Source organism: Globicephala melas, chromosome 21 (genome assembly GCF_963455315.2).
Source record: "Globicephala melas chromosome 21, mGloMel1.2, whole genome shotgun sequence".
Lineage (NCBI taxonomy): Eukaryota > Metazoa > Chordata > Mammalia > Artiodactyla > Delphinidae > Globicephala > Globicephala melas.
In genome coordinates, this window is record NC_083334.1 from 2,562,526 (window position 1) to 2,571,441 (window position 8,916).

The 8,916-nt window shown below is 35.5% G+C and overlaps 1 long non-coding RNA gene across 2 annotated transcripts in view; it reads right to left on the reverse strand.

Moving 5' to 3' along the window:
* Positions 1-4,059, reverse strand: part of LOC138842483 (uncharacterized) — a 632,765-nt gene extending 628,706 nt beyond the window's left edge. The window contains exon 1 of one of the 2 annotated variants that reach the window (XR_011377118.1): positions 3,939-4,059. This is a non-coding gene — a long non-coding RNA (uncharacterized lncRNA). The remainder of the gene's footprint in view (positions 1-3,938) is intronic. The other variant, XR_011377119.1, reaches the window with a different exon arrangement.
* Positions 4,060-8,916: the final 4,857 nt, after the last annotated feature.

Consider the following 8,916-nt stretch of genomic DNA (forward strand, 5'->3'; position numbering starts at 1 on the left):
CAAGCGATTAAAGCCTTGACCATTACTTTCATTCTGGGTTACTGTCTTAATTGACACCTCGGACACCTGGCAGCTCTACATTCTCCAGCTCAGCCCTCAACAACTAAGGAAGAGATGGATGAGGGAAGGAGATTGCAAAGGGAAGACACCCTGGAAAACAATATTCTGCTAGTCCTACTTTATAAGAAGATATAATCTTTTGAGTGGTTCCATGATTCAGAATCAGGATACTCTCAGATGAGAAGACATCTTAGAGACTTCATAATACAATTTATTCATGAATATATGGTAGACATGAAGAAGAACTCAGGGGAAGAGACAAGGCTATATTGACTCTTCATTTGAAAATCTAACTTCCATAGTGCTATGTATTATATAGGGTTGAGTCCGGAAACACACAAGTTCCAGAATATCCTGTTTCTTGGTTCCCTTTTTGGAGTTAGTGTCTGTGATGTCAGTAAATCATACATGATGTTTATACTCCAAACCCAAGTGGCTGGAGAAAAAATAATAGGATAACCTGAGACCAGAAATGTAAATATATGTGTTTTGGTCACACAAGCATGAAACATCAACTTCCTCAAGTTTCTAGATGAACTTATTTCAGAGTGAAGGCTAAAGATTTAAGAGTGTATATCATATCCCTCAATCACCACAGGCTTCAAGTTGTTTACAGTCAGAGAGTGAAAGAGTAGATCTGCTGGCCAAGAGGCTTTAGCATTTTGTTTTAAAGCAGTTTTCACTGGAGACTTCTAAGAATGAGGGTGGCACAAATAGAGATAAATGGAGACCAACCACAGGTTCACCAACTGCATGAATTCTTCACTGAGGAGCAGTGACAACGCACACATTTCCAGAAAAAATGGTCTCCAGCCTCGGAAGCGCGGGTACGACTACAGTGAGGCAGGACTGTGACTGCTCTCATCTTACAGTAGAGGGCACTGAATGAAGCTGAGAAGTGATGAAGGTCTTCAAAAATCTCCTACAGCACTCTCTACCACGGGACATTTAGCGGTTACTCCGTGAGCCTCATTCCAGAGTCTAAAATAAAGTTGCAATAAAAGACAGGAATTCAAGGAAGTCACCTTTGAACACAGGTCATCTCTGAGACTCATCTTTGCGTCTTAGACTTTTCCAGGTTATGTTTCCAGTTCTACCACTCGAGTTTCCCCAGTTTTCTCTGGCTATGTGTCAAATGTTAATACTGCACATTTTCTTTAAAAAAGAAATACAAATACTGCTGGCATGAAGCTAAAACTTGCTCCTTAATAATTGAAACACACTTTGTAGAGGTACCAACTAAAGGTCCTTTCTAAGTGCAAATCTTCTATAATAACACCCAAATCTAAATAATAAGTAAATAAAAGAAAACTCAATGGAAGCATCCCTAAGCATTAATAAGACCATTTCCTTTAGACCTTAAAAGGTATGAAAGATGTCAGTAAGAAACAGAGTTAACTATTATTTATCCCTCACTGTGTTGTTTATTTAAATGGAAATCTTAAATTCATAAATAATGTAGTTTTCCTCTTAAAAATTCTTCTTATTATTAACACCATGCATATGGAACAGTACAAATATCTTTTAACATTAGACTCAAGGATGAAAGTAACTGATTCAAAAAGTGTGATTTATCACCTAGTAGGCTGTTCATTTCTTCAATGTTAAGTCTATGCATTTAAACAGTTTACCCTAAGGTAAAGATTTTATTTTTTAGAAAAAACACCTAAAGTATAGCACAAATTATCTGCCAAACAGAGCAAATAGGAATTTGCAAAAAGCTAAGGCTCAGGGAATGTTAAATACCTGTGCCTAAGGAAGAAACAAACAAACAAACAAAAACAACTGCTTTCATTAAGCAAACATCACAATGAAATATTTTACGTATTAATACCACTAGAGGGCTTAATGCATTTTGCTTAATAGAATTTCTTTCACAAGTTTGTCTTCTTGGCATAAATGAACTTCTATATATTCATCCTACAATCAAGGTTATTAAAAAAACATTGACACAAAACATATTAAAGTGACTAGATGAAAATTTTATAGATTGAATATTGTGTTAAGCAATTTAAGTGTGTTAAATAAACTGTATGGCTTCAAATATCACTTATTCTCAAATGACATTATTTCTGCAAATCTGTATTTAACGACATGGTTCTGATAAACGGTCTGAGCCATTTTCAAGGAAGATTAATAGCTTGAAAGCAACTCCCAAATTTCTTTCAGTCACAAGTCATCAGCAATATAAATTAAAAATAATTGGCCTTCATTCAAGCTAGTCTCAATATTTCATAGGAATATTTACTTTCATGAAAATTTGTCTATGATTCTAACTTAGAGAAATTATATTATGGAAGACATTAAAAATGACTGTCTTTAAGTGCCCTCGTTAGTAGGATAAGTCACACATTTAATAAGTTTGATTTTGTCTCGAGTGGTCATTTATCTTTAAATCAATCTCATTATTCAGTCATATTGTGAATACATTTATGAGATAATGAGAGAATAAAAATTATAAGACTCAGCTAAAGAAACAACTCTTACACCGACTCTAAAGCCTCTACTTACCCATTTAAAATATGAACGAGTCCCGCTGCCCCGAGTCTTAGATGTGGGTAAAATAACACTACAAACAAATTTTTCATCTTTTGAAGTTGAAAATCTAAGTTATCACCACATTTTACGATAAATTACCTCTGTAATTCTGAAAAAAACTAATGAAATATAAACTGTTTCATTCACAAGGACTTGCCCGAACTCTATGTTCAGTTTTGGGGAAAAAAATATTAGATGTCATAGGATATTAAAAAAAAATCTTTCATTATCTGAATAAATTTTCTGGCTAATAACACAATTCAAAACTTGAATGGTGTTAACAGTCAAGACACACTTGACTGTAACCTGGGTGGCAGGCGTTCAAAATACGTCGCCATCTGTAGTGCGTGGGCCTGACCGGTCAGAAGGTCCTGCTGGTAAGCTCCGAGTACCATCTGAGATTGCTACATATGATTTCAAAACCCAAAGAAACCCTAGTTGTCTGGAGGTTTTACTATTAAATGCAACTTCCTGAATTCCCCCCAGAGGTTATGTTTTGCTGTGTAATTCACAGGACCATCAAAGACACTGCCACCTAAGAGATATAACCTGCCACCTTTATTCCACCAGCAAAATGGCTAACATTTCCACCTCTTTACCAATCATAATAGCACTTACCCGTGAATTACAGCAGGGTGCTGTGAAATATTATGTGGAAAATGTATTTCTTTGGTTATATGAGCAAATCAAGCCCTCAGGTCAATTTACAAGGTTTTTACAAGGTTTTTTGTTTGTTTTATTCTTTATGAATACAATAGTTTTATATGACTAAACTGTAGATGCCGTGAGCAAAGGGCTTTTGAAAACTTAATTAGGTGCAGAGTAAGCATTCTAATAATTGAACTTGGTGCTATCATCACTGATAATTCAATAGGTTTACTCATATCACCAAAATGTAAGCAGTCGGCCTTATGAAAGTTTCTCATTCTGTATTTTTCTAACCTGTATCTCATAACATACTGATTATTCATGGTAAGATTATCTTTCTTCCCAGCATGGTTATATGAATATTTTACTTTCTCATCAGAATATTATCACATTACTAAATGTATTCCGGCAAAGATCACCATGACATAGTAAAAAATCATCACATTGTCCCGCACTTTACTTTTGTTTTCACCAAATATTTATTCTGTAATTAAGTTCTTCTATATCCAGGATGATCTTTTTCTTTCCAAGTTACTATGATCTTGTCAGTGGTGTTTCAGGAGTTCATAGTATTCCACCCATTCCTGCTCTTAGAATACATATGTTACTCTTAAATTCTGTTAAAGTGTACTCCACTCGACATCATCAAGGCCAAAAAAATTAACATTCTAATTTCATTAGAAAAGACTTACAGTGATACACCTCTAGTAGAGATCTTAATGCTTCATCCAGAATAAATATCACACGAGAGGAATATCCAGAGGTTATTTTTATCTCCTTTCTCTAATTTAGATGATCGCTGCATTCAAGTCTGAAAAATAAAAAATTTAAACTATCTTACTAAGTACAATGGCATAATTTCAATGTACTCTATAAAATAAGAAAAATGCTAGAATATTCTCCTGAACATAATGTTTCCAAATACTGAATGAATGTATCATGAAGAACTTTAATATAATTTATATATGATGCAAAAATCATCAGGCCCACCAAACTTATATTAAAAAGTACATTAAGTCATGCTCAATATTACTTCTTTTACTTCCCAATAAGAAATGAATCAGCACACAGAGATCTTAATCACATATATTGTATTTCTATAAAAAAGAAGTGTATTTAGGATACTAAGAAAGGTACAAAATGTAATCTTTCTTTTTAACAGTTAAATGATTATAAAACCAACCTAGAATTATTTTGGTGAACTAGCTTTTAGTATTGAAGCAGTCACAGGGAAGTCAATTTTGTCCTTTTATATCCAATTAAGGTACGCATATCCACATTACATTTAACAAAAAGGATATGTATTCAAATATTGTGAGAGATTTGTAAAAGGAAGCTATACAAATAAAGTACCACATTTTTACAATGAGCTGACTCTGGAGGAAAATAATCTAGGGATATCCTCAGATTCAGTGGGAGAGGGACAGCCCTTGTTTGTTCAAGGGAGGTTGCCTATAGCGCAGCTATCAATTGAAATCGAATCAAACAACTTTAATGGAAAGGACTTCCAATGGAAAGGCTCCTTAAGGCTACTGAGCTGTTTCAAGCTGTTTTAACGGAAATAAACTTAGTATCTAGTAATAAAAACTACAATGTTTCAAGATACTGTGGCTTTAATTATTAAACCAAAAAAACAAAGCAATTTTAAGTACAAATGCATTAACACTCTCACCTGCACCTCCCAAAGTTAAAACTTCGTGGAGTCACTGTATGTGAACCCTCAAGATTGTAACAGAGAATAATAGAAGTCACCCAATGTGACCCTTGCAATCTCACTCACTGTGAGGGGAGGCAGCTTAAAGAATAAATAACTGGATAAAAGACCTGCTGCTACAAAAAAAAAAAAAAAAAAAAAAACTCCACCTCTGAATGTAATTACTAATGTCAGTCAACAGTAGCTTTTTTTTTTTTCATGTTCAAACTGGTTTACTAATCCTCTGGGCAATGACAATGAGGCAATGTATCATGTTAATGTTCTGAGCCTTTTTGCCTTTTTTATTTCTTTGCTCTTTTTTTTTTCCAGTAGGTTCTCATTAGTTATCTATTTTATACTAGTATCAATAGTGTGTATGTGTCAATCCCAGTCTCCCAATTCCTCCCACCACCACCCCCAGGCCGTTTCCCCCTTGGTGTCCATACATTTGTTCTCCAAGTCTGTGTCTCTATTTCTGCTTTGCAAATAAGGTCATCTATACCGTTTTCTAGATTCCACATATACGCATTAATATATGGTGTTTGTTTTTCTCTTTCTGACTTACTTCACTCTGTATGACAGTGACTAGGTCCATCCATGTCTCTACAAATGACCCATTTCGTTCCTTTTTATAGTTGAGTAATATTCCATTGTACATATGTGCCACATCTTCTTTATCCATTCCTCTGTCGATGGACACTTAGGTTGCTTCCATGACCTGGCTATTGTAAATAGAGCTGCAATGAACATTGGGGTGCATGTGTCTTTTTGAATTATGGTTTTCTCAGGTTACAGGCCCAGTAGTGGGATTGCTGGGTCCTATGGTAGCTCTATTTTTAGTTTTTTAAGGAACCTCCATATTGTTCTCCATAGTGTCTGTATCAATTTAATTCCCACCAACAGTGCAAGAGGGTTCCCTTTTCTCCACACCCTCTCCAGCATTTATTGTTTGTAGATTTTTTGATGATGGCCATCCTGACTGGTGTGAGGTGATACCTCATTGTAGTTTTGATTTGCATTTCTCTAATGATTAGTGATGCTGAACATCTTTTCATGTGTTTGTTGGCAATCTGTATATCTTCTTTGGAGAAATGTCTACTTAGGTCTTCCACACATTTTTCCATTGGGTTGTTTGTTTTTTGATACGGAGCTGCATGAGCTGCTTGTATATTTTGGAGATTAATCCTTTGTTGCTTCATTTGGAAATATTTTCTCCCATCCTGAGGGTTGTGTTTTCGTCTTGTTTATGGTTTCCTTTGCTGTGCCAAAGCTTTTAAGTTTCATTAGGTCCCATTTGTTTATTTTTGTTTTTATTTCCATTTCTCTAGGATGTGGGTTACAAAAGATCTTGCTGTGATTTATGTCATAGAGTGTTCTGCCTATGTTTTCCTCTAAGAGTTTGATAGTGTCTGGCCTTACATTTAGGTCTTTAATCCATTTTGAGTTTATTCTTGTGTATGGTGTTAGGGAGTGTTCTAATTTCATTCTTTTACTATTGGTAACCCACTTCCTTTCTGATTGGTATGTCCAGTCTGATTTTTAATGCCTCCTTTGTCTCTGGTACATGACTTTTTTTTTCCTTCCTGGTTGTGTAATTGTTAATCCTTGCTATTCAGGAATTTCAAAGGATAATTTTATAAACTGATAATAATTCTACATGAAATTTTCAAGGTAAAGAATTGATCGCAGATTCAAGAATTTCATTCAGAAGTATTTTCAATTATAACTTCAAGTTTCCTTTTTATCTGTTTGTTCACTTTTCTGTCTACGAACTCCTATAATGTATGCATTAGTTCGGTTACTTTTCTTTAAATCTCTCATATCCTTTCTAGTAACTTCTATATTTATGTTTATCCTACTTTTTTTTTTTTTTTTTTGCGGTACGCGGGCCTCTCACTGTTGTGGCCTCTCCAGTTGTGGAGCACAGGCTCTGGACGTGCAGGCTCAGCAGCCATGGCTCACGGGCCCAGCCGCTCCGCAGCATGTGGGATCTTCCCGGACCGGGGCACGAACCCATGTCCCCTGCATCAGCAGGTGGACTCTCAACCACTGCACCACCAGGGAAGCCCTATCCTACTTTATTTTTTGATAAATATTTCAAAAACATTTCATCATGTCCTAGGCAATTATTGTAACTGAAAAAATCCATTTCTGTAATTTTGATTTCATTTTAGAATGGTTTCGTACATTTCTTTAGTCTTTCAGTATTTTCCCCTAGAGTCTGAGTGCTTGACCTTCATTTCCTTCTGTTGCATTATAATCACTTTTTGAAACTTGAATTTCTTTATTATGCTCTCACATTTTAGAGATAATATTTTGCTTCAACACTATGAGACAATGAATTGTCAGAACTTTCTTGTAACACCTTGCGTCATTTAAGATAGATATTTTTCACCTCCTGTTCATTCAAGTGACTTACCTACTCTTGCTTATGTTGTAGGTGTGAGGTTTCTCTGTATACATATGATGATATTCCTTTTTAAATTGCTGAATGGGACCATTCAGTGACTGAAATACTCTGTGTGTGCAAGTGTATGTAATCACCATTGAATGTCTTTAATTCAAACATCCCCTCAAAAATGTTATTTGTTTTGTTGACTGGAAACCAGTGACCGTGCTATCAGAAACATTAACGAAGATTGTTAGGAAAAGTATATCATTATCTAAAATTAGGCAGATTACAATCGACCCCTGAAAAATTTTGAAACAATTTTTCATCCTGATATTTCAGGCCTACTTGGAAGTAATTATTGATTGTTCTGTAAGCCTGGGGTAGGATACTGGTAGCAATATTTACTCCCATATGGCCCAACAGACACATTTCAGGTAAAAACCACTGTACTAGCTTTTCTGAACATCTGACATCATTTTTCTAGTCAAGAAAACAACCTGCTGGAGAACACAGAGTTATAAGCTTGGAACCAAACATCAAAAGGGTGGTGGGGAGGGAGATAGTGACTCTCCCACTCAACATTCCTAACCCATTCATGCCTCCTCTCATTCCCACTCAACGATCAATGAAAGTCAGGTCTGTTCTGCTCTTAGCAAGGACTCCCATCCTCAGCATCCTCTTCTATTAGTGGACAACAGCTTGCTGCCTCACAGGAATGGCTGGCAGTAGAACCCAAGTGCCACCCGAATTCCTATGCCACCCACAACCAAAAGGGCTCTTAAAACTCCATGTTCTGAGAGAGAATAGGGCTCTCGCTAGTATGTAAATTTCACACATGACATATTTAGATTTGTTTCTATGACCAAAAAAAAAGACAAACACACAAAGACAAAAACACGGTAAACTCTGAATGACATCATTTACAAACCAAACATCTAACCTCAAAACTCTCTCGTGTATCCTTTGATGCTTTCTGCAGCTGTCACTCAACCAAGGTTTTTGCACAAATAATCATCAAGACAGTTAACTGAAGAGATTAGCTGTTGTCATCAGGCTTGTATTGCCGGTCCTTCTCCATTTGATTCATTCAAATTATTTCAGAAGGACTTGACTTGATCGGCCAACAGTTAATATTACTTATTAGTTGTTATTTAATTTCATCGTTTCTTTTCTTTATGGACCCATATGGATAACTATGTCTTAATATGCCTCAGTGATATTTTTCTATGTTAAATTTTCTAGAGTTAGTATTCAGACATTAAGAAATCTGTAATTTGTGGAGAAAAGAAAGTTTGTTTTTTCTCAGAGAATTTTAAAATTAGAAGGCTTTATAGTACAGTACAGGAAAGTCACATGTAAGAAAGAGGTCAGATTTCCAGGACATATTTGCAAGCTGTCTGCTTGATTTTGGGTGTAATATATCATCTGCTGTAACAATTTTCTCAATGGTATTTAAACCCCTAGAATATTCAACTAAGGCATCTACAGTTTGGCTTTATTATATTTTGGTAAACACGTCTGGGAACCAAGCCACCACTAAAAACACAGATAATTGTCAGAAATGAACAGTGCATTCTGACTTCCA